Genomic DNA, 25,343 nt, shown 5'->3' with positions numbered 1-25,343 from the left:
TTTATATCCGTCGCTAAAAATTGGCGCCTTTATTTTACCTACAAATTTAGCGACAAAAATGGGGCGACAAAATTATTAAAATATAGCAACAGAATTAGGGATGGAAGTCTGTCGCTACCTTTATTTTACTTTAAAAAAAAATTCCAAAATTAGTTGCGACGAAAATTTTATCGCTAGATTCTTAAAAATAAATTTTCCAAGTTATTATTAGCGATAGAAATGTATCCGTAGCTATTTTCGTTGCTAGTTTTTTATGTTTATCTAGGGCACAAATCTTCCTACCGACTCATTATCTCCTCTCTATCAAAGTCGCTACTTTTTTTTTGACCAACGAACAAAATTCCAATCTGCAGCACCAAATCTTAAAAGCAAGGAAAGGAAGTAAATGCTTGAACATTTTTACCATCTATTAAAGAGGTAATTGTAGACATAGTAACAAAATGCCAAAACAGAAATAGAAGAAAAAAATGTGACGACATCAACCAAACTTCACAACAATTTTTGGAAGAATTTTATGATTGTAACAACCGACCAGCAAAGGATAAGAGGTTGCCGGAAAATTAAAAGTCACTGGACCTCCATTTTCTTGGCCAGATCATCACATTTTCTGGCATGAAAATAATAAAATGACCAAACGATATCAAGGTGGCGTTGCTTCGACAGCAAATAGCGCCGAAACAATGACCAAATAGAGGCTCAATGTGTCGCTGGAGTTTGAGTTTTGACTGGTCAGATCTAGTCGTTTCCATCCAGATTTAGCCATTCAGCCATCCAGATCTATTGAAAGCCATTATTTTTACTATTTTTACACTTTGTTTGCACCATTACTCTTATCTTTGTTCAGGTAAATATTCTCTTTTTGATTTTGTTTTTCTTTCTCTTGAGGAATTTTGATATAGGAATTCTTGTCTGACTGATACCTTGATTTTCATACTTTTGGGTCAATAATAAATTGATATGATTTTAGGGTTTAGATTTCAGTATTTTTTAGGGATTTACGTTACTAATACATTGATAAGAAATGTTCCAGCAATAACTGGTTTTTACATCTTTGATTTTATGGAAAAAGTAAAAGTTGTATTGAAAATTATAGTTTTTACATCCTTGATTTTAGCTATGTGTTTTAGTCTTTAGAAAGAAAATGGGAGTTCAAAGATTTGTATTCTGTTGAGTATTTCAAAGACCGTATGGAAAATGTGTGTCTATGGTAATAAAAATAATGAAGTGCAGTAGCTAAAGTAACAGAATGAGGGAGAAGAACAATGTTCATTCGGCCATTCTCAGTATTCTTGTGTTAGTTACTCTACAAAGTGTATATTGTGACAATTCTTATCGATATTACACTTGGAAAATCATTTATGGAGACTTTTAACCTTTGGGCGTCAAACAACAGGTAAATCTCATTCTTTAAATGTATGTTTGTTGAAATTTCATGGATTCTTATTCAGGTGATTTTAACACTATGTTACAGATCCAGGGACACAGATTGACTGTGTTACAAATGACTATTTGATTATCAGTGTCTACAACTACTTGAATGAGCCTTTCCTCATTTCTTGGTATGACTTATAATTCTGATTGTCATGTGCATTCCTTTATGTTTTATACAATTATTCTTGCAGAGTAAAATGTTTTAGAAGTTTTTAATTCTTTGTTATTTAGTTTATTTGATTGTTGGATTTTAGTACGCAGTGTAAAATAGGGGTAAAACTGATGTAAAAGAAGTTTTGAGCTTAATAGTCTAAGAAGTATATGAAGAGACCAACTACAGAGAATATGTCACACTATTATCACAACTTCTGCATCTGATAGAAGTTCTAATTGTTAGATTATTGCTTCTATTACAGTAAATTACTTAAAATTCCTGGAGATCAAATACATGTGTACCTTTATATGCAAAACTTCAAAAATTTCCTGGAGATCAGGCTATCAGGCAGGTGAAAGCTTTTGTCAAATTCAATTGATATGATTTATGTTGTCCTTGATAAAATTATAGTAAATTCAAATTATCTCAATTCAGTGTTAATACCAATTGAAACTGATAAAAGTACTCGATGAATTGAAGATTTTATCCTTAAAGTGCTCAAGTAAAAAGATAAGTAGACCTCTTAACTCACTTATTTAGAGTGCAAAGGCTTGCTCATTAGGTGTTATCTTCTAGGCTGAAGCCTATTCCACCGTATATCGAGCCTCTGATCTTGAAACATCTGAAATTACGTCAAGGGTGAGATATATACATGAATATGCGGTCTTAGATTTTAAGGTCGTAGAACTGTTAAGTGGTTTTAGTGGATATGAAAAAAAATAATAATGTAGAAATAGAAACGCGAAATCTTCTTCACCCGATAAGAAAGCTCTCAGTTATTTTTATGTTTATTTGGATATTCCGAACAATTAGTTGACTTTCTTCTTTCTTTTTTGATAGGTATATTGTAATACCAATCATGCACCAAATGTAGTGTGCATATTTACTTTGAGCTGAATACTTTTATTGACGATACCAAGAATCTCTTACGTGTAACTACTATATCTTAGCATCAACAAAGCATTGCCTAAATTTTGGTGTTTAGTTCTATCTACTATTGAATCTTAAGTATGACCTTGCACTTCCTTAAGTGTAATTATCTTCCTACTTTATGCATGCAGCCAAGTTTCAAGTTAGTATCATATATACATTTTCTTAACCTAATACTATCTGCCGTTAGCCCTTGGCCATTAGCTTCCTGGAATGCTTATACTCAACTTTAATATGTGGATTTCTGTTAATTAATTTCTTTCTCAATTTATTTTAGGCCTTATTAGGTATCACTCATTGCTCTGCTAGTGTCACATAGATAATGGAACACCTAAACCATCATACAAATGGTGTAAGGTCTTGCTCAAAGTTAGTGGCGAAGCTCATGAAGGAGGTCATGCACAGAACGCTGACCCCAATGTAAGAAGAGGAAAGTTGATAGGAGATGATGACATTTTAGAAAATTTATTTGCACGCCCACCATTTATGGCAATACTATTAGTAGAATTCTCTGAAAGAGTCGACGTTCCACCATTTATGGCAAGGGTTTAGGTAAGCATCTTTTTAAGTTTCAATTTAAACAATCCAAGCCTTCTTATTTCATCTGGATGTTCATTTAAGCTACCATAAGTGGTATAAGCTAACTTCCCTTCTTTCTAACATGATTGGTATTAGTCTTCCAAAAAGAAAAAAAGTTAAGAAAACATGAATAAGAAAGTTGTTGTTTGCTAATATTTTGTCATTATTGTATCAGGAATATTTTAATAAGAAAACGGGAATATTTTGGCATTATTGTATCATATATTTTGGTATTATTGTGTCATATATTTTGGCATTGCATATGGTGTGAGGTTGTATCAGTTTTCAATCTTTTCTTCTATATTGAGACGAAAATGCATTAATTCTTTATGCGATTGTGTTTGTGAAGGCATGGAAAAGTCTCGAAATTTTGGTGCTGGACAGTGAATAATGTCACAACACCTACTGCATTCATATTCTTAACTTGAAGTTTATACTTGGAGATGCTTCAAAAGTTCAAATTATCTTCTAGAATTTGCTCCATTTATACTTTTTTTCTTTTTAAATGGGGTTGATGTGTGTCACTGGAGGTTGGAAGCCTAGTTGTTTCCTCTTTAGATACAAAGATAAAAACTCGTTTTGGTTCCTGGAGCATTTATATAGGGTGAGGCAATGTTATATTCAGATAAACAAGTAGACAAATAAAGTTAGCATTTTCAACTAGCCTATCCAAAAACTTATAGAAGCTTTCTCACTTTTATCTGCATTTTTCTGTTTAAGTTGCTTCCTTTTCTCTATGTTATTTTTCAATCTCATTTTTATACAAACGTCTTTTTTTTTAATCTTTTGAATTGAATATATTTTGCATAGGTTGTTAAAAAGGGTCGAGATCCAACACCAAGTGAGATACATTTGCACGCCCCATACGCATGGTAATTATGGAAAATATTTTGTTGGTGAGAAATTCTGAATCGTACATGTAAGTTAACTTTTTAAATAATTTTATTGAATTTACTTTCATATCTATTTTCATTTTGTAAATTGAATAGTCAATATTTTTTAATGTTTCAATTTCACTAATTATTAACTTTTCTATAGGAAAAATATCAGGAAATATTACAACAACAAGCACAGAGTTAATATGATATTGATAACTTTGATGTGGCAACTATAGTTCCTACCTCTTCTAATGATGCTAACTTTGATGAGGTTCATGCATTGAGTTCTGATGATGACCATGACTCTCCAGCCTTGCATAGTTAGCCTACTTTGTTTAGACTTTATTGTTGGTACTTTTAGATGTTTTGTACTTAACGACACAGTTATAGCATTATGCTATATATTTTGGATCTTGTTGAATATTAATTTATATTAATATCAGTCATTTTTAATTAAGTGTATTTAATAGCTTTTTTATAATATTCTTGAACATGATATATTTAAAATAATAAATAAATAATAAAATTAAAAAAATTAGCGACAAATACTTTTCGTAGATAAAATTAACGCATAAAATTAAATCATGCGACGGATTGACGACAAAAGATTTTTATCGCTAAAAGTAGGAAGAACTAGCGACGGATTCTTTCGTTGCTAATAAGAACAAACGACGAAGTTTATTATGAATTGTAGCAACAAAATTAGTTAAAATAGCGACGAAACGAAGCAAAATAGCGACGGTTTTTTCGGTCGCTAAACTTTGCTACGGATATATTGCCTCACGAATCCGTCACTAGATTCGCGGCGGTTTTATATTTTTCATCGCTATGAGCTTAGCTACGAGCATTTTAGAGACCAACTTGATTCCATTGCTAAATCATCGCTAAACTGGTTTAGCGACGAAAATAAGATGTTTAGCGACGGAATACGTCCATCGCTAAATGCTGTTTTTTTGTAGTGTAGGTACGAGATGAATGAAGACCATAAAAAGGGAAGATTGATGAATCTGTTATAAATAAGGAATGGAAATCAACATTATGGAAATCTTCAGTTATTATTATAAACGCCATTTAAATATGGTAACGAGCAAGCAAGGCAATTAATGCCATTAACGAGCCAGAATTAAGTAGGAAAGTCGTTATAATTGTGTATCCTTATATAAGAACATGTTCATCATTTGTAAAGGCATCTGAATACTTTTCAATATATGCCATCAGTCTTTTACTTTATTCAAAGTGTTCAAATCGTAATTTTGAAAAAGATTAGCGATCAACATTATGCTTTCTTTTCTTACCCATTATTTTCATTATTTTTCCTATTCTTTTAATTAATAAGAAAGTGAAGTAAATTTGGTTATCACTAGGCCAATTTTTTCCTAATCTTAGCTTTGACCGAGAAATCTATTTTTGGGTTAAACGATTGCGTTTCTTAAGAAAATAACTTCAAATAAAAATATACATGAATTTTATTCAAATATATTTAAGGTCTCTACTTAAAACTTAGCTTTAAGTCACAAATTTTATAGAGTCGCTATTTTCACCGGATGCAAATAAATATTTGATGTTTGGCTATAATACAATATTTTTAGTACATTACTCGCCATATATTTTACTACTTTAGTGACTAATTGTGCGATATTTGAGCTTAATTATGTTGTTTTATGTGTAGGATCGTTGAAAGACGAATGTGAGAGAAGGTTGCACAGAAGGATGACAAAAATAAAGGAAAAGAGCACTGAAACACGGAGTAGCCATGCCAGGCGTCACACTAGGCGACGCCTAACTTAAGGCCTACTTTATCTCGTGTTAAGCCTGGCATCACGAGGCTCCAAGCATGCGTTAAGCCTAGCCCCACGAGGTCAGGCGCTCGGTGCCCTCTGTTAGCACCTTAAAAGTACTGTTACCTGGTTTTGGAGTTGGTGACCCCAAACCTAACATATAAATACTTCCTAAATGAGTTGAGGAAGGGGTTGGGCATTATTTGGAGGCAAAAACACATTATGGAACAACTTTGGAGGGGAAAATCATAGAGTTCTTCATCCCTTCATCCTTTCTTTGTAATTTAAATATGCGAAATACTTGGAATATTGTTACTACAAACATGAGTGGCTAAGCACTCCAGTTTCTAGGGTTATGGTTGACATGATTATTGACATTTATTAGTTACATCTTCATTACTTCGGATTATCATCTTGTGGTTGTTTCTTTAATTCTAGTTTAACTTGTGAATTGTTGTAGCTACCGGTTCATCCTACTATCTCTGCTATGCTTGGGAAAGCCAAATTTAGATTAGAGTAGAATTAGAGAAAGCTTTTTTCTGGTGCATAGCTCAGGGAACGATTTCACATAATGATAGGAATATACTTAACTGCCTCGCTTAGTTGAATATCTTATTATATTAGTTCATGATAAATTCAATACCATAGGAATATAGGATTGATATATTGTCGATATGCGAATAGTATTGTGGAAACATGCTATTCATATAAACAATCCGGTCAATTAGCAAACATGGATAATTTCGATTAATGAGTATAATTTACGAACTCAATAGGATTGATAAATCGACCAAAACCCTAAAATCTTTATTTCATGTTAGTAAAATCCAACAATACACGTTTGCATTCTTGATAAATTAGTCATTACTTGTTTAATTTCTGCATTAGTATATTAATAGGAAAACACAACTCTTGATTATTTTGGACAATTGACTGATTTGAATTAGCCTAGTTAATAATTAATCTAAGTCTCTGTGAGTTCGACATCCGACTTTCGAATCACTTTATTACTTGACGGCCATTTATACTTAGGGAACCAACATATTTTTCACATTGTTGTGGAGGACCTAGCAATTGATTGTTTAATTGAGTTAAATTCTTATAAGTTTTCTATTCAAGTTTTGACTTGTTTGATTTACCTCATCTCTCTCAGGTACTTGGAAGTGAATGTCAGGTAAGAAAGATGAGGGTAAAGATAAACTTGGACCTTTTGAAATGAACCTGAGAGACTTCTCCACAAAAACAAGAAAGCAACAAAAGAAGCCAAAGTAGCTGAAGAAGCAACAAGATTGGCAACACAAGTTGAGGAAATCGAACATTAACAAGAAATTGTTGAACTTCCACAACCTGTAAGAATGAAAGATAAACAAGAACTACCAGTGATCGCAGCTGCAAGGCCTAACCTTTCAAATATGACATAGGTTATTGTCAAACCAGCCATTTTGAGCTCAAAAATATATGGTGCAACTGATACACTCCCAGGGTCAACATGTGGGGCTGCCACATGAGGATCCACATAGGCACATTCAGAATTTTCTAAAGATCACATATACTTATAATTTCCCAAATGTCTCTATGGATTATGTCAGGTTGACATTATTTTTCTTCCCACTTTTGGGAGAAGCAAAGGAGTGGTTACAAAAGGAGCCTGCAAATTCAATCAGAACCTGGGATGATCTAGCAAGGAATTTCTTGATAAAATTCTTCCCATCTTGGAAGACTAATGAACTAAGGAGCCAACTATGTGGATTCCATCAAAATAAAGGATAAACTCTTATCCAAGCTTGGGAGCGATTCAAGAAACTATTGCGAGATTGCTCACACCACAATCAGACAGATGATGTCTTGGGGCACACTTTTGTGGAAGGTCTAGATAAAGCTTCCAAGATGTACACAGATTATGCTTAGGGACGTATGTGCATGGAAAAATCATATGGGAAAATCCAAGTCTTGCTGAACAAATTTACTACAAATAATCAGAACAATCAAGCAATGAATCCACAACAAACTCTTCCGAAGATGATGATCCCCCGATATTTGTCAACCAGTCAAGAGACCCAGAAATATCTGAAGTAGATGAGGCACAAGAAGGCATGACAGATGAACCAATCCCAGAAAGAAGATATGAGCCTATGGCGTCAAAACAGGGGAAGGAGAACCAAGTAGAGCACTTAGGCCGAAGACAGGTGGTATGATCGAAGTAGATGCATTCCCAACATTGATAAATGATCTAGCCAAGATAGCCAATCAGGTTGGGAAGCTCTCTCAAGCACAAATACAACCGGTGCAACCTGTGCAACAAATGCAAGTCTACTGTGAATTTTGTGAGGAAGGTCACACGGGTGACCAATGTCCCACAAAACACGAATCAATCTACTGTATGGGTCAACAAGCTAGAGGACCGATGAATCAAAATGCTCAATATGGCAACACCTAGAATCCGAACTGGAGGAATCACCTTAACTTTTCTTAGGGTGGAAATCAGAATAATAGGTCTCAAGGTAATTACAACAACCACCTATACCTCCACAACAAGTAGAGGAAAGTATGATTGACATGATAAAAAAGCTCTTGATCGACAACTAGAAATAATGGCTGACAATCAACAATTGCGTACAGAGTTCAAAATACTAGAGAGGCAATTCGGGCAGATGGCGAACACTCAAAACACTAGACCCGCTGGATCTCTCCCAAGAGAAAAGGAGAAAAATCCTCAAGTTAAAAAGAAGTCGTCTAGGCTCGAAGACCTGTAGAGGTAAAAGAGAAGAACAAATTTGAGTATGAGCATGTAGTAGAATGGGTGTCATATATCATACCTCATTTTTCTACCCGAAAGGGGTATAAGGGAGTTTTTTCAATTAAAGTGACAATAATCGAAATAGAATTATTTTTTAAGTTTAGATTCACCACTTGGGATAATTTATGGTGTCCCAAGTTACCGGTTTAAAATACCGAATCGAGGAAGTTTGACTCTATTTTACGGTCCGCGAAGCACAGAAATCCAGGCAAGGAATTCTGTTAACCCGTGAGAAGGTGTTAGGCATTCCCGGGTTCTGTAGTTTTAGCACGGTCGCTCAACTATTATTATTGCCCTAATTATCTGATTAGTTATATATTTTATACCTATTGTGCATTTTTAACCTTTGACCTCTTTTAATTATTTATGGAATTATTGTACAACAAGTTACAATTGTCATACACTTGTTTGTTTGGTACACATTGTGAATCGTGTCTGTGATGACCAGGCCGACCGTCTTAAGAATTAATGCCCTGATCCCCTATTAACTGCTTTCCCCATGTTTATTTCTGCTATTTTGATTTGCCAGGATATTCGGTTTTGACTTTCGGAGAGTTTTGGGACACTTAGTCTCTAAATGAGAGCTTAAGTGTTGGAAATTTGACCGTAGTCAGAACAATATGAAGACGGCCTCAGAATGGAATTCTGATGGTTCCGTTAGCTCCATGGGGTGATTTGAGGCCTAGGGGTGTGTTCGGATTCTATTTTGGAGGTCCTTAGCTAATTTAGGCTTGAAATGCCGAAAGGTAGAATTTTGAAGTTTCCGGCTCGATAATGAGATATTGATCTGAGGGTCGGGATGGAATTTGGAAAGTTGGAGTAGCTCCATAGTGTTGGATGTGACGTGTGTGCAAAATTTTAGGTCATTTGGATGAGGGATGATAGACTTTTTGATTGAAAGCGTATTTTTAGAGTTTTGGAGTTCTTAGGCTTGAATTTGTGGTTGATTCATCATTTAGATGTTGTTTTAGGTGTTTTAAGGATTTGTATAAGTTTGGACAAGGGTATTGGACTTGTTTGTTCCTTTGGTTGAAATCCCGGGGGCCTCAGGATGATTTTAGATGGTTGACGGAAGGATTTTGAGTTTGGAGTTGCAGCTGAAGCTACTGATCTTCTGTCATAACCGCACCTGTGGTTGGGTCCCATAGGTGCGTAGACGCAGAAGCGGCATTTGCCATCGTAGAAGCGAAATTGGGCAGGAGCAGCAGGGTTCGCAGTTGCGGGAAATTTACCGCAGAAGCGGTACCCCATCTGCGAATGGAGAATCGTAGGTGCGGAAACAGGCTGGGTTAGTGATTGTCGCAGATGCGACCGTTGGTCCGCAAAAGTGGGACCACATGTGCGGTCCCATGACCACAGAAGGGGATTAACTGGGCAGAAACATATAAATTCTTGCCTTTGCGAATTTGAGCTATTTTTCACCTATTTTCAAAGTGGAAGAAGGCTTTGGGGAGCATTTTCAAGAGAGATTTTCAGAGGAGTTTATTGGGGTAAGGTCTTTGGTCCCTAAACTCGTTATTGGAGTATTTTGTATCATTATAAGCATGAAAAATTAAGAAAAATCAGTGGTGATTTGGGGGTTAGGGCTTGATTAATTAGAAACCTTTGAGTGATGATTTGAGGGAACATTTGAGGTCCGATTTGGTACTTTTTGTACGACTGAATTCGTGTGAGTGTGAAGATTCTGGAAAAGTAAATTTTACTTGATTTTGAGACGTGGGCCCGAGGGGCGTTTTGGTAATTTTACCTAATTTTGCCTATTAACATAGAATTTAATTGTAGAATCAGTTACTTGAAGTGTTAGTTACATTATGCAATTGAATTGAATAGATTTGGGGCATTAGGAGTCGAGTTTTCATGGGAAAAACGTGGTTTCGAGTTGATTTTGAGCTGGTTCGAGGTAAGTGGATTGCCTAACCTTGTGTGAGGGACCTTCCCCTTAGGATTTGGTATTACTGTTAATTGAAATTCCTTGTACGTGAGGTGACGGGTGCGTACTTGTGCTAATTGTTGAAAATCCAGTTTTTATTAAGTAATTACTAGTATGTTTCTTTTCCTGTTTATATTACCTGCACTTAAAGCATATTATTAGCTTAGGAAAGCACATCTAAGTGTTTTAATTGCCTTATTTGCTCAACTGCTTACCTGAATTCTGTGCAGCATGGCAGACTAGGATTACTTGTTTTCCTTAATATGAAATTAACAATTTTTGAATATTTTTCCTGATGCTGCTGTGTAATTACATTTGGGACTACGGATGTGGGATTCCGGTAGCTCCCCTTGTCTGTTTATTTGGGACTACAGATGTGGGATTCCGGTAGATCCCCCTACGTAGTTATATGGAACTACGGGATTACACCTGGTAGATTCTCCCAGTACTGGGTATTTACATTTGGGACTACGGAACGAGATTCCGATAGTTGGACTACGAGATAGTATCCCCAGAGATCTATTAGATATGTATATTTGGGACTACATGACGGTATACTGGGAGATCCTCGATTGTTATTTTGGTGCTGAGCCATGTTTCTTTTTGTGTTTACCTTGCCTCTATAATAGTTGTTGTTGCCCTTTATATCTTGTGTTACTTTTACGGCTGTACTTATTTATACTGTTTTGTTCTACACTGTCAAACTTTATATTTTATTTAACCTCAGTAGGGACCTGACCTTCTTCGTCACTACCCGACCGAGGTTAGGCTTGACACTTACTGAGTACCGCTATGGTGTACTCATGCCCTTTCTGCGCATGTTTTTCATGTGCAGATCCAGGTACTTTGACTCAGTCCTATCACCCTTGAGGTGAGGCGGCTGCTCCAAAAACATTGAGGTATATTTGTTGCGTCCGCAGACCGAGGAGTCTCTTTCCATTCTATCTTGCAGTGATAGCCCTTCTATTTTCTTGTGTTGATGTATACATTTCGGAGTTAGAGCATTTTTGTTATATTCGTAGCTTGTGATTCATGGGTTTCCGAGTTTTGGGAAAAAATGTATTCGTAGCACAGCGGTTTCCGAGGACGAGCAGTTGAGGCTTGAGAGGTTCAAGAAGTACAAGCCTCCTATATTCAGTGGTCTAGCATCGGATGATGGTCTAGGATTTCTAGATGAGTGTTAGTGCATTCTCCGTACCATGGGCATATAAGGGTCAAGCGGGGTTTCCTTCACTATCTTCTAGCTTCGAGGAGAACCCTTTGAGTGGTGGCGCACCTATGAGTTAGATAGTCCAGATGAGGCTGCTTTATTGACTTGGACTCAATTTTTAGATCTGTTCTTGAGAGAGTATGTTCCTTAGAGCCTTAGGTACGCATGGCGCACAAAGTTTGAGCATTTGCGCCAAGGTGCTATGACTGTCCCAAAGTATGATGTCTGTTACAATAGTTTGGCTAGACATGCACTAGCCTTGGTTTCTACTATTCGTGAGAGGGTTCGCCGGTTTATTGAGGGCCTTATTCCTAACATCAGGTCTAGCATGGCTCGTGAGTTGGAGATGGATATTTCCTATCAGTAGGTGGTGAGCATTGGTAGGAGTATTGAGGGTATGCATGCTAGGGAGAGAGAGGACAGGGAGGCCAAGAGGTCTTGAGAGTCGAGCCATTATTCTGGTGCCCGTGCCCTAGCTGTAGGTCGTCATGGTAGGGATTATATGAGTCGCCCTATTCATTCAGCTCTTCCAGCAGCTAGTAGTATTCCAGCTCCTCCTAGGCCTCAGGAGCCTTATTATGCACCCCTGGTTTCTAGCGCGCTTCCCGCACGGGGTGCTTTCAAAGGTCAGTCCAGCAGACCTGGCCCCAGCCAGTCACAGCCGCCTCGTCCTCCCAGAGCTTGTTTTAAGTGTAGTGACTCACGCCATATGGTGAGGGATTTCCCCAGACTTGGGAGGGGTGCACCTCCATAGACTTCTCAGCCACAGCGTGCCCCGCAGAGTTCTTAGGCTATGATTATAGCTCTAGTTGCTACCCCACCTGCTCAGCCAGCTAGAGGTGGAAGTCGAGGAGGTAGAGGTCGCCCTAGAGGTGGAGGCCAGGACAGATACTATGCCATTCCTGCCCGTATCGAGGCCGTTGCCTTCGATTCTGTCATCACAGGTATTATACTGGTTTGTCAGAGAGATGCATCTGTTCTATTCGATCCAGGCTCCACTTACTCTTATGTGTCTTATTATTTTGCTCCACATTTGGGTGTACCTCGGGATTCTTTGAGTTCCCCTATTTATGTTTCTACTCCTGTGGGAGATTCTCTTGTTGTGGACCGCATTTATCGGTCGTGTTTGGTTTCTCTTAGTGGTTTTGAAACCAGAGACGATTTATTGTTTCTCAGCATGGTAGATTTTGATATTATCTTGGGCATGGACTGGTTGTCGCCCCATTATACTATTCTTGATTGTCACGCCAAAACAGTGACACTGGCTATGTCAGGTGTACCGCGTGTTGAATGGAGAGGTACTTTAGATCACACTCCCAGTAGAGTTACTTCTTTTCTTAAAGCTCAGGGTATGGTTGAGAAGGGGTGTGATACGTATTTAGCTTATGTGAGAGATGTCAGTGTTGATACCCCTTCAGTTGATTCAAACCCAGTAGTACGGGATTTTCCCGATGTGTTTCCAACTGATCTTCCGGGCATGCCACCTGATAGAGATATTGATTTTGGCATTGATCTGTTGCTGGGGACTCAACCCATTTTTATTCCTCCGTACCGTATGGCTCTTCCTGAGTTGAAGGTGTTGAAGGATCAGTTACAAGAATTGCTTGATAAGGGTTTATTCGGCCTAGTGTATCACCTTGGGGTGCTCCTATCTTGTTTGTGAAGAAAAAGGATGGTTCTATGCGTATGTGTATTAATTATCGCCAGTTGAACAAGGTTACAGTGAAGAATCGTTATCCTTTGCCTCGTATTGATGATCTATTTGACCAACTTCAGGGCACACAAGTGTTTTCTAAGATTGACTTTCGCTCAGGTTACCATCAATTGAAGATTTGGGAGCCAGATATCTCGAAGACTGCCTTCAGGACTCGGTATGGTCATTATGAGTTCCTCGTTATGTCATTTGGGTTGACCAATGCCCTAGAAACCTTTATGCATTTGATGCACAGTGTGTTCCGGTCGTATCTTGACTCGTTCGTCATTGTCTTTATTGATTATATTCTGGTGTATTCCCGGAGTCGGGAAGATCATGAGCAGCACCTAAGGACAGTTCTTCAGACCTTGAGAGAAAAGAAGTTATATGCTAAGTTCTCGAAATGTGAGTTTTGGTTGGATTCTACGGCATTTTTAGGCCACGTGGTATCGAGTGAGGGTATTCAGGTGGATCCGAAGAATGTAGAGGTTGTGTAAAGTTCGCCCATACCATCCTCAGCTACAGAGATCCGCATTTTTCTTGGCTTGGTGGGTTACTACCGTCGTTTTATTGAGGGGTTTTCATCGATTGCAACCTCTATGACCAGACTGACCTAGAAAGGAGCTCCGTTCTAGTGGATGGAAGAGTGTGAGGCGAGATTTCAGAAGCTCAAGACAGTTTTGACTACAACCACAGTGTTAATATTACCTATAGGTTTGGGGTCTTACACGATTCATTGTGATGACTCGAGGATTGGCCTTGGAGCGGTTTTGATGTATGACGGTAGGGTGATTGCCTACGCATCCATACAGTTGAAGGTTCACAAGAAGAATTATCCGATCCACGACCTTGAGTTAACTACCATTCATCATACCCTGAAGATCTGGCGTCATTATTTGTACAGGGTTCCTTGTGAGGTTTATACTGATCATCGGAGCTTGTAGCACCTGTTCAAGCAAAAAGATCTAAATTTGTGCCAGAGGAGATGGTTAGAGTTGCTGAAGGACTATGATATCACTTATTTGTATCACCCGAGTAAGGCCAATGTGATGGCTGATGCCTTGAGTCGCTAGGTAGAGAGTTGGGGGAGTTTGGCTTATTTACCAGCATCGGAGAGACCTATGGCAATGGATGTTCAAGCCTTAGCCAGCCAGTTTGTGAGATTGGATCATTCGGAGCCCAGACGGGTTCTAGCTTGCATGGTTTCTCGGTCATCCTTATTTGATCGTATCAGGGAGCGTTAATATGATGACCCTCATTTGCTTGTCCTTAAGGACCAGATGCTGGAGATGTGACTATCGGTGATGATGGGTTACTGAGGATGTAGGGTAGGATTTATGTACCCAATGTTGATGGGTTTCGGGATTTGATTCTAGAGGAGTCCCACAGTTCGTGATATTCCATCCATCCGAATGCCACGAAGATGTATCAGGATTTGAGGCAGCACTATTGGTGGAGGCGGATGAAGAAGGATATAGTTGGATTTGTAGCTCGGTGCCTCAACTGTCAGCAGGTGAAGTATGAGCACCAGAGACCGGGTGGGCTTCTTTAGCAGATAGAGATTCTGGAGTGGAAGTGGGAGCGGATCACCATGGACTTTGTAGTTGGGCTCCCACGGACTTTGAGAAAATTCGACGCTATTTGGGTGATTGTGGATCGGCTGACCAAGTCTGCGCACTTCATTCCTGTGTGTACTACCTATTCTTCGAAGCGCCTAGTAGAGATTTATATCTGGGAGATTGTTCGTCTGCATGGTATTCCAGTTTCCATCATTTCAGATAAAGGTACTCAGTTCACATCACAGTTCTAGAGGGTCGTTCAGCATGAGTTGGGTACTCGGGTGGAGTTGAGTACAATCCCTCAGACGGATGGACAGTCCGAGCGCACTATTTAGATTCTTGAGGATATGCTCCGTGCGTGTGTGATTGAGTCCAGAGGGTCTTGGGATCAGTTCTTGCCATTGGCGGAGTTTGCTTACAACAACAGCTATCAGTCCAGCATTTAGATGGCACCGTATGAGGCATTCTATGGTAGGCGGTGTAGGTCCCCGGTGGGTTGGTTTGAGCTGGGTGAGGCCAGATTATTTGGCACAAACTTGGTACAGGATGATTTGGAGAAGGTTAAGGTGATTCAGGATAGACTCCGTACAACCTAGTCCAGACAGAAGAGCTACGTGGACCTGAAGGTTCGTGATGTTTCCTATATAGTTGGAGAGCAGGTTCTACTTTAGGTTTCGCCTATGAAGGGCGTTATGAGATTTGGGAAGAAAGGAAAGTTGAGTCCGATGTTTATTAGTCCTTTTGAGATATGGAGACGTGTTGGGGAGGTTGCTTATGAGCTTGCCTTACCTCCCAGTTTGGCAGGAGTTCATCCGGTATTTTATGTTTCGATGCTTCGGAAGTATCACGGTGATCTGTTGCACGTGTTAGATTTCAGTTCAGTCCAGTTGGACAAGGATCTATCCTATGTTGAGAAGCTGGTGGCAATATTGGACAGGCAGGTTAGAAAGCTGAGGTCAAAGAATATTGCATCAGTGAAGGTTCAGTGGCAGGATCAGCCGATCGAGGGGGTGACCTGGGAGACCAAGCAGGATATGCGCAGCCGTTACCCTCATTTTTTCACTACTTCAGGTATGTCTCTATGCTTGTTCGAGGATGAATGAATGTTTAATTGTAGGAGATTTATGCCCTGATCCCCTATTAACTGCTTTCCCCATGTTTATTTCTACTATATTGATTTGCCGAGATGTTCGGTTTTGAGTTTCAGAGAGTTTTGGGACACTTAGTCCCTAAATGAGAGCTTAAGTGTTGGAAATTTGACCGCACTCGGAACAGTGTAAAAACGGACACAAAATAAAATTCCGATGGTTCTTTTAGCTCCGTTGGATGATTTCGAGCCTAGGGGCGTGTTGGAATTCTGTTTTGGAGGTCCGTAACTAATTTAGGCTTGAAATGCTGAAAGGTCAAATTTTGAAGTTTCCGGCTTGATAGTGAGATTTTGATCCAAGGGTCGGAATGGAATTCCAAAAGTTGGAGTAGCTCTGTTCTATTTAATGTGACGTGTGTGCAAAATTTTAGGTCATTCGGACGAGGGTTGGTAGACTTTTTGATCGAAAGCGTATTTTTAGAGTTTTCGAGTTCTTAGGCTTGAATTCGTGGTCGATTCGTCATTTTGATGTTGTTTTAGGTGTTTTAAGGATTTGTATTAGTTTTGACATGGGTACTAGACTTGTTGGTGCCTTTGGTTGAGGTCCCGGGAGCTTCGGGAGGATTTCAGATGTTTGACGGAAGGATTTTGAGTTTAGAGTTGCAGCTGAAGCTGCTGATCTTTTGTCATAACCGCACCTGTGGTTGGGTCCTGCAGGTGCGTAGCAGTGGAAGCGGTATTTGTCATCGTAGAAGTGGAATTGGACAGGAGCAGCAGGGTCCGCAGATGTGGCAAATTTACCGCATTTGCGAATGGGGAATCGCAGGTGTGGAAACAGGATGAGTTAGTGATTGTCGCATATGCGACCGTTGGTTCGCAAAAGCGAGACTGCAGGTGCGGTCCCATGATCGCAGAAGGGGATTAACTGGGCATAAACATATAAATTCTCGCCTTCGCGAATTTGAGCTATTTTTCACCTCTTTTCAAACGGGAAGAAGGCTTGGGGGAGCATTTTCAAGAGAGATTTTCAGAGGAGTTCATTGTGGTAAGGTTTTTGGTCCCTAAACTCATTATTGGAGTGATTTTTATCATTATAAGCATGAAAAATTAAGGAAAATCAGTGGTAATTTGGGGTTTAGGGCTTGATTAATTAGAGACCTTTGAGTGATGATTTGAGGGACCATTTGAGGCCCGATTTTGGTACTTTTTGGTACGACTAAACTCGTGAGAGTGTGAGGATTCTGGAAAAGTAAATTTTACTTGATTCCGAGATGTGGGCCCGAGGGGTATTTTGGTCATTTTACCTAATTTCACGTATTAGCTTAGAATTTAATTGTAGAATCAGTTACTTGAAGTGTTATTTACATTATGCATTTGAATTGAATAGATTTGGATCATTTGGAGTCGAGTACTCGTGGCAAGAACGTGGTTTCGGGTTGATTTTGAGCCGGTTCGAGGTAAGTGGCTTGCCTAACCTTGTGTGGGGGACCTTCCCCTTAGGATTTGGTATTACTGTTAATTGAAATGCCTTGTATAGGTGGCGAGTGCGCACTTGTACTAATTGTTGAAAATCCAGATTTCATTAAGTAATAACTAGTATGTTTCTTTTCCTTTTATATTACCTGCACTTAAAGTCTATTGTTAGCTTAGGAAAGCATGTCTAAGTGTTTTAATTGCCTTATTTGCTCACCTACTTACCTAAATTCTGTGCAGCATGTTAGTCTAGGATTACTTGTTTGCCTTAATATGAAATTGACATTTTCTGAATATTTTTCCTGATGCTGTTGTGTAATTACATTTGGTACTACGAATGTGAGATTCCGGTAGCTCCCCCTTGTCTGCTTATTTGGGACTATGGATGTGATATTCCGGTAGATCCCCTTGTACAGTTATATGAAACTACAGGACTGCACCGGTAGATTCCCCCAGTACTGGGTATTTACATTTGGGACTATAAAACTGGATTTCGGTAGATCCCCGCACACTATGAGTTGGACTACGGGACGGGATCCCGGGAGATCCATTGGATATGTATATTTGGGATTACAGGACGGTATCCTGGGAGATCTCCAATTGTTATTTTGGTGCTGAGCCATATTTCTTTCTGTGTTTACCTTGCCTCTGTAATAGTTGTTGTTTCCCTTTATATCTTGTGTTACTTTTACGGCTGTACTTATTTATATTGTTCTATTCTACACTGTCAAACTTTATATTTTATTTAACCTCAGTAGGGCCCTGACCTTCCTCGTAACTATCCGACTGAGGTTAGGCTTGGCACTTACTGAGTACCGTTGTGATGTACTCATGCCCTTTCTGTGCATGTTTTTCATGTGCATATTCAGGTACTTTGACTCAGTCCTATCACCCTTGAGGCGAGGCGACTGCTCCAGAGACTTAGAGGTATATCTGCCATGTCCATAGACCGAGGAGTCCCATTCCATTCTATCTTGTAGTGATAACCCTTCTATTTTCTTCTGTTGATGTAGACATTCCGGAGTTAGACATTTATGTTATATTCGTAGGTTGTGATTCATGGGTTTCCGGGTTTTGGGAAAAATTTATTGGTTTTTAAGAGTTAATATTATGTACGTCGAGCAACACTTTTAAATGATGTTTTATTACTTTATTCCTATCTTAAATTGTTTTCTTCCGCAAATTTAGTTTATCTTCCGTATTTTAGGCTTACCGAGTCATAGAGACTAGGTGATGTCACGATGGTTCACGGAGGGCGAACCGGGTTCGTGACAGTGACACGAGAATCGTACCCACAATCTACGACATGTTTAATTTATTAACATTTTTAGAAGCTATGACCGGGGTCACATGAAATGTGCACCCGGATTTGAAAATTATATATCACAACTACATCACGGGAACCGTACCTGTAGCTTTATAAGTACGCCTAAATTAAGCTACGAAGGTTCAGGTTTAAACTAAATCAAAATCCAATATAAGGCTTCTAATTATAGATGGGTATTGGGTAGGCATGTTCACTCTAATTATTTTGGGATAAATTGGGCCAGTAGAGAGCCCATTAAGCCATTTGATCACAAGTTTTCTAAAGAAGAACAACACTGGCACTGTTTGGGCTTTGAAGTTGAGCCCCAAAATTGAGAAAGGCCCAGAACCACGCTAGGGGTGATTTCGACCAAAGCCACCCCATTTGGGCCAACGCCTGGCCCGATTGCCACTAAAGCCTTAATGAAGCTCGACCCTCTCGAAATAGTATACAACCAGAGATTACATAAATTCTGTAAAATTAGACTGCTGACTAACCATATTATAGATTTTGGTTAATTAATAATATTAGTAATACAATATGAACTTAGACTACCTTAAACTACTAATTAATCACATTAAGACCAGTCATGTAACCTTTTCGACCATAATTGCAATTCTAAGATAAGATCTGAACATGATTTGGCAATTAAACCATTGAATTTCTCTTAAACAGGGGTGAACTTGGACATCAAAATCCAAATGAGATGCCATGACCAGCATGGCATCTCACACCCTTTAACACATAAACGAGAAAAGAGCTAACAAGAACATCCATCACCCTGTACTTTGAATAACACCATAAAAAGCTAAACTATTTTGAGTACTCAAACATGAGGGACCTTAGCCAGATCAAAAACTATCACAGTAAATCAAAGATTCTAAAACAAAGCTAAAGACAAAATTACAAAAGAGTGGAAAGAATTGAAAGGAAACATATAAGAAAAGCTTAAACTTAAAATTTGAACATGAACTTCATATTACAAATACATCTTTAATGAACATGAACATAATTTAATTAAAAGAATTCCCCATATATTAATAGCATGCTTGCATTCCCATGGTCACTCAAAGTTCAAGAGGTACCTGGTTATTAAACAAAAACAAGGTAAGAGAGCTGAAATTAACAGGAATCAGCAAACAGAAATGAAATCAGCAGCCAGAAACAGTAACACATAACCTCAAACTTAATCCATATCTCGATTTAGAAGACCAGAAATCCCTAAGAAATTTTGTTCTAACTTTTGCGAAAATCAGAAAAAAGGGAGCAGCTCCTAGTGAAAACAGTAGAGCTAAACTTTTTGGGGTGTTTTTTGGGTCTGAATCTCTATCTTAATGAGTGAGGAAAGGGTTCTATATATACCCTAAAAGAGCTATTGTGAACTCTCCAAGTTAGGGAATAATTCCCGTGGAAAGCAGCCCTCAAAGAGCATCTTTTTAACAGAATTGGACAGCTGGCTATCTCTAATTAGTTTTAGTATTTTGTACTGGCCAAATAGGGCCAACTACCCATTATCTAGAACCCTCTACTCGCCTTATCTCAATTTCCTATTTACCCACCATTCAAATGACCCTTTAAGTTACTGTTTTAATTTTTTTTACCCTTCACAAATTTCAATTAATACTAAAACAGTTGAAACAAAACCACTAAATGAAATAAAAACTGACCAAAGCTAATTAGGCAATTAGGCATACTATGATGACCCAAAAGGTCATCACTTATTTTAAAAGTAAATTCTACATTCCGAGGCCTCAAAAAACTTCTTTTTGTCTTAGCTCGATTTGCGTGCACAGTCCGGGCGCGTAGCCGGAAAGACAATATGTGAAAATCTGTGAAAATGATGAATTTTGACTTTAAAATGAATTAAGTTGACTTTGGTCAACATTTTGGGTAAACGAACCCGGACCTGTGATTTGACGGTCTGGGAGGGTCCGTAGGAAAATATGGGACTTGGGCGTATGCCCAGAATCAAATTCCAAGGTACCAAGCCCGAGAAATGAATTTTTAAAGAAAATTATTTTCTAGAATATTTATGAGTCTTTGAAAATGAAATGTGTTTAAAACTTGATGGTATCGGGACCGTATTTTGGTTCCGATGCCCGGTACAGGTCTTATATGTGATTTAAGATAAATCTGTGAAATTTGGTAATAAACGGACTTGAGACGACGTGAATCGGATCGTATTTGAGAAAATTGAAAAATTTGAAGTTCTTAAGAAATTTCTTGATTTTGATGCTAAATTCATAGTTGTTGATGTTATTTTAGTGATTTGAATGCACAAGCGAGTCTGTATGTTGTTTTTAGGTTGGTGTGCATGATTGGTTTGTAGCTCCGAGGACTCAGATGAGTTTTAGATAGACCACGAGGTGGATTTTGGACTTGGAAAGTTGCACACTTCAGTTGTTGCATTGCAGGGCTGCAGGCTTCGCAATTGCGAGTTCGCAAATGCGAAGGCTATGTCCCAAATGTGAAAATAGCCCAGGCTAGTCTTCCTCGCAATTGAGAGGAATTTATCGCAAATGCGATATTTCCCCCTTTTGGCCAGTCTTCGCAAATGCAACATGTGGTTCACAAAAGTGACTTCGCAGATGCGAATGTCTCCTCACAAATGAGAGCTTAGCAGATGTCTGGGTTCGCAATTGCGAACCCTGGTCACAATTGCGACATCTGTAACCTGCAATTTTATAACTTAGCCGAAAATCTTTCATTTTCACACTGTTTCAAAACCAAAACACTCTTGGGCGTTTTTTCAAAGACAACTCTTCTTCCAAATCGATCGTAAGTCAATTTTAACTTACTTTCTTCAATCATTAACATCTTTTCACATGATTTCAACTCACAATCAATGGTTTTCATGGGGGAAATTGGGTGTTTTGGGTAGAACCTATGTTTTTCAAAAATTGGGAATTTGGACCTCGATTTGAGGTCCGATTTAAAAAAAATTATATATTTGAGTTCGTGGGGGAATGGGCTATTGGGTTTTGGTTCGAACCTTGGGTTTTGACTATGTGGGCCCTGGGGCGATTTTTGACTTTTAGGTAAAACTTTAGAAAACTCATTTTCATGCATTAGAATTGGTTGATTTATTATTTATTGATGTAATTAAGCGACCTGTGACTAGATACGAGCAAATTAGTGGTGGAATCAAGAGATAAAGCGATAGTAGAGACTTCAATTGTGTTTGTGGCATCGAGGTAAGTGTTTGGTCTAACCTTAACTTGAAGGATTAGGAGTCGAGTCTTATTTGCTATGTGGAATTGTCGAGTACGACGTATAGGCATGGTGACGAGTATCTATACGTTGGTGTCAAACATGCCCGCGAGCCTTATACGGTGGTTATTATGACTTCATTGTATAATTCATGCTTTGGTGATGATTTTTATTGTTGGGCAATGCTTGTGGAAGTAATTGTGACATTTGAATATTGAGCAGCGTTGGCTCAAGTTGTATAATAAAATGTGAAATTATAAGTGGTAATTGAACCTTTTAGAGCATTGGCTCAAGTTGTGAAGTGAGTTGAGAAGTAAAAGTGAAAAAGAGAAGAGAATCATTATATTATCTCCCTTGCCGGGAATTTGTTGCTTTTAATGTTATCTCCCTAGCCGGGATGTTGATGCTTCTTATGATGTTGTTCCCTTGTCAGGACTTGATTGTTGAACTATTTTTCCCTTGCCGGGATTCTTATTGTAATTTCATTTATTCCCTTGCCCTATTGTTTGTGATTGTTGTTTGGGTGAGGAAGAGTGTTAAAGCACGAAGGGTGATGCCGTGTATTATTTTGGTGAGAGAGTGTTAAATCACAAAGGGTGATGTCGTGCCGCACGATGTACCATTCCGTGCTGATTATATTGATTATATGGTGAGGTAGAGAGTAAAAGCATGAAGGGTGATGCCGTGCACATTTTCATTACTTGATTATTTTGGTGAGGATGAGAGTAAAAGCACGGAGGGTGATGTCGTGCACTTATTGATTCCTGATTCTTTGTTCCTATCTGAGATATGTTGTCTCTTTTAATTACCCGTTGTCTTTCTATTCTAAATTGATAGTTCCCCGCAGCATGTTACCCCTCCCATACTTGACTGTATAATAATTTTCTTCTTTTCCGCTGTATATAGTTAAATTGCACAGGTTTATTTGGCAGTCTGGTCCTAGCCTCGTCACTACTTCACCGAGGTTAGGCTAAGCACTTACCAGCACATGGGGTCGGTTGTGCTGATACTACACTCTGCACTGTGTGTAGATCCTGGAGCAGCAGCTTTTGGACCATAGATCGGGTGGCTGCCTTCAGTCCATACGGAGATCCAAGGTAGTCCTGCAGGCGTCCGCAGGCCTAGCGTCTCCCTCTATCCCTTTACTCCGGTTTCATTTACTTAGTTCAGAAACAGTGTATCTTTTATCTTTCAGACTTTGTATGTGGTATTCCTAGATCATCTGTGAAATTGTGATACCAGTCCTAGGTAGTCGATGCTCAAACAGTTGTATTAGATACATATTCAGATAATTTATTGCTTCTCTTCCGCTTATTGTAAACTTTACTTTCTACATATTATTGCTTTATAATTGTTAAAGAATATAAAAAGGGGTAAAAAGGTAATTGGTTCAAACAGTCGGCTTGCCTAGTTCACATTAGTAGGCATCTTCACGACTCCCGAGAGCGGGAAATACGGATCGTGATACACTAACTAAACTAAACTATTTAAAAGTTTACTAATTAGGCATGAATCAAACCAAGTTAATGAACCCTAGAAAAACTGATTAAAATTAACTAATGTTATGACTTATACCAACTGGCTGATTAATCAAAGAGAAATTCTAAATAAACAAAGATTTGAACAAATTGAACAAACCAAGACACGACAGACCAACAATTACCCTAAATGAAACCTAGCTGAATTACTGCCTTATTAAAGGAACTGATTCGATTTTCTTGAACACCTAAATTAACGACTAACAATTAAACTAAAGATTAATCACAGACTAATGTCAAAATTTAAGAAACTGAAAGAGAAATAAACAAATAAAAATGGAATAGCAACAAATAGCATGGAAAGTACTAGGAAGAAGGAAATTAAACCTAAAATGAAGACAAGAAATGTACCTATTGAGAAAACAAAGAAGAATTTGAGGCGGATCTATGGCTGGATTTTGAGATGGCTAGGAATTAACCCTAAATGATTGTTCTTGTCAAGAACAATCCATTTAGGGTGAGTTTCGAACTACACGAACTAAGGAATCCAGAGGAACCGAAACATGCAAGCACAATTGCTTTTGATTCTCAGATTTGAGATTCGACGGGTTCAAGGGGGATTTCGGGAAAGTTGTTCATGGATTTGGAAAGAAAGGGGAAAGCTGGTTTTAGGGTGAAGATTTGGGTGAGTATGGAGACCGGTCGCCGTCGTGAAACGATTTTCCGTGGGCGGCGGCTTGGGTTTAGGTTGTTTGAAGTGGAGAGTAATTTAGGGCGGCTAAGGTTAAGATGTAATATAGACGGAGTGGGAAATGGGGTGTTCTCTAGGGTTTGGGGGGGGGTTGTTAGGACATATATATGGTTGGGATGGTTATTTCCCAATTTTTCGATCTAAGGAAATCAACAGCTAGGATTGGGAGGGGCTGAAACGATGTTGTTTGGGTTAGTGGGTGAGTTGGGTTGGGTAAAAGGATTTGGGCTTGGCGGATTGGAAAAGGGAATTGGGCTTCTGAGACCAAATGTGGCCCATTTTCCAAATTAAACAAAGCCTGCGTATTTCTTTGTCTCTTTTTTTTTTTGAATTTTTCATTTTCCATGATTTAAACTTATTCAATTAACTAAAAATCCTAAACTAAAGACCTAATTTATAAAAATAAATTAATTGCTTATTTTTAACATAAAAATGATTAATTAACTTAAAGTTAAAGAAAGGAAACTACTAATTTATAACTAAAGCCTAAAAATGTAAAAATGACCAATATTTTTGATTTTTATCTATTAATGCAATTAATTAATAACTTAAACCTAAAAATGCAAATATCAACCTAAAAACGCAATGCATGGAACTTGAATATTTTTTGGATATTTCTATGCTTTTATAAAATATTAAAATGCAACTAAAATGCAAACAATTAAGCAGATATTCCTAAAAATTTCATAAAAATTAAAATAAATTAGAAAACATCTATATTGTGATTTTGTAGGAGTATTCTGGTTGGGTAAAAATCACGTGCTCACTGTTGTCCCTCTTTGCTAGGAAATACGAAGAGTTTTCGGGCAAAGATAAAGTGAACGAATACAAGCGATTTTTGCCCGTTTGGATACTCCGTGGGAAGCATTTTTGAAATGTCTAACCGAAACTTGATTCCAAGGTTTCCTACATATCCTTGGCTATAAAGGAATCAGTTCAGTGTAGTTCTGGAAGCTTTGGTAGCTAGGACTACCAGGAAGCTGTGATTTCACTGTTGCTGCTACTGTTACTTCTTGCAACACTCCTTATTACACCGATATCAACATGAAAAGAATCTAGGCAAGACTATCAGCTATGAGTTACAAGATTCCTATCTATT

At 38.4% G+C, this 25,343-nt stretch overlaps 1 long non-coding RNA gene across 2 annotated transcripts; it reads left to right on the top strand.

Moving 5' to 3' along the window:
* The first annotated feature begins 249 nt into the window (after positions 1–249).
* LOC104230058 (uncharacterized) lies at positions 250–4,429 on the top strand. Of its 2 annotated transcripts, XR_711802.2 has the most exons (5): positions 250–1,393; positions 1,472–1,559; positions 2,793–3,067; positions 3,905–4,013; positions 4,133–4,429. It is a non-coding gene; the product is annotated as an uncharacterized lncRNA (long non-coding RNA). The 2 variants fall into 2 exon arrangements; XR_711801.2 differs by having other exon boundaries at positions 251–1,559.
* Positions 4,430–25,343: the final 20,914 nt, after the last annotated feature.

Source organism: Nicotiana sylvestris, chromosome 10 (genome assembly GCF_000393655.2).
Source record: "Nicotiana sylvestris chromosome 10, ASM39365v2, whole genome shotgun sequence".
NCBI classification, from domain to species: Eukaryota; Viridiplantae; Streptophyta; class Magnoliopsida; order Solanales; family Solanaceae; genus Nicotiana; species Nicotiana sylvestris.
Note: the sequence above shows the minus strand (reverse complement) of the source record. Positions and strands in the feature narration are given on the sequence as shown.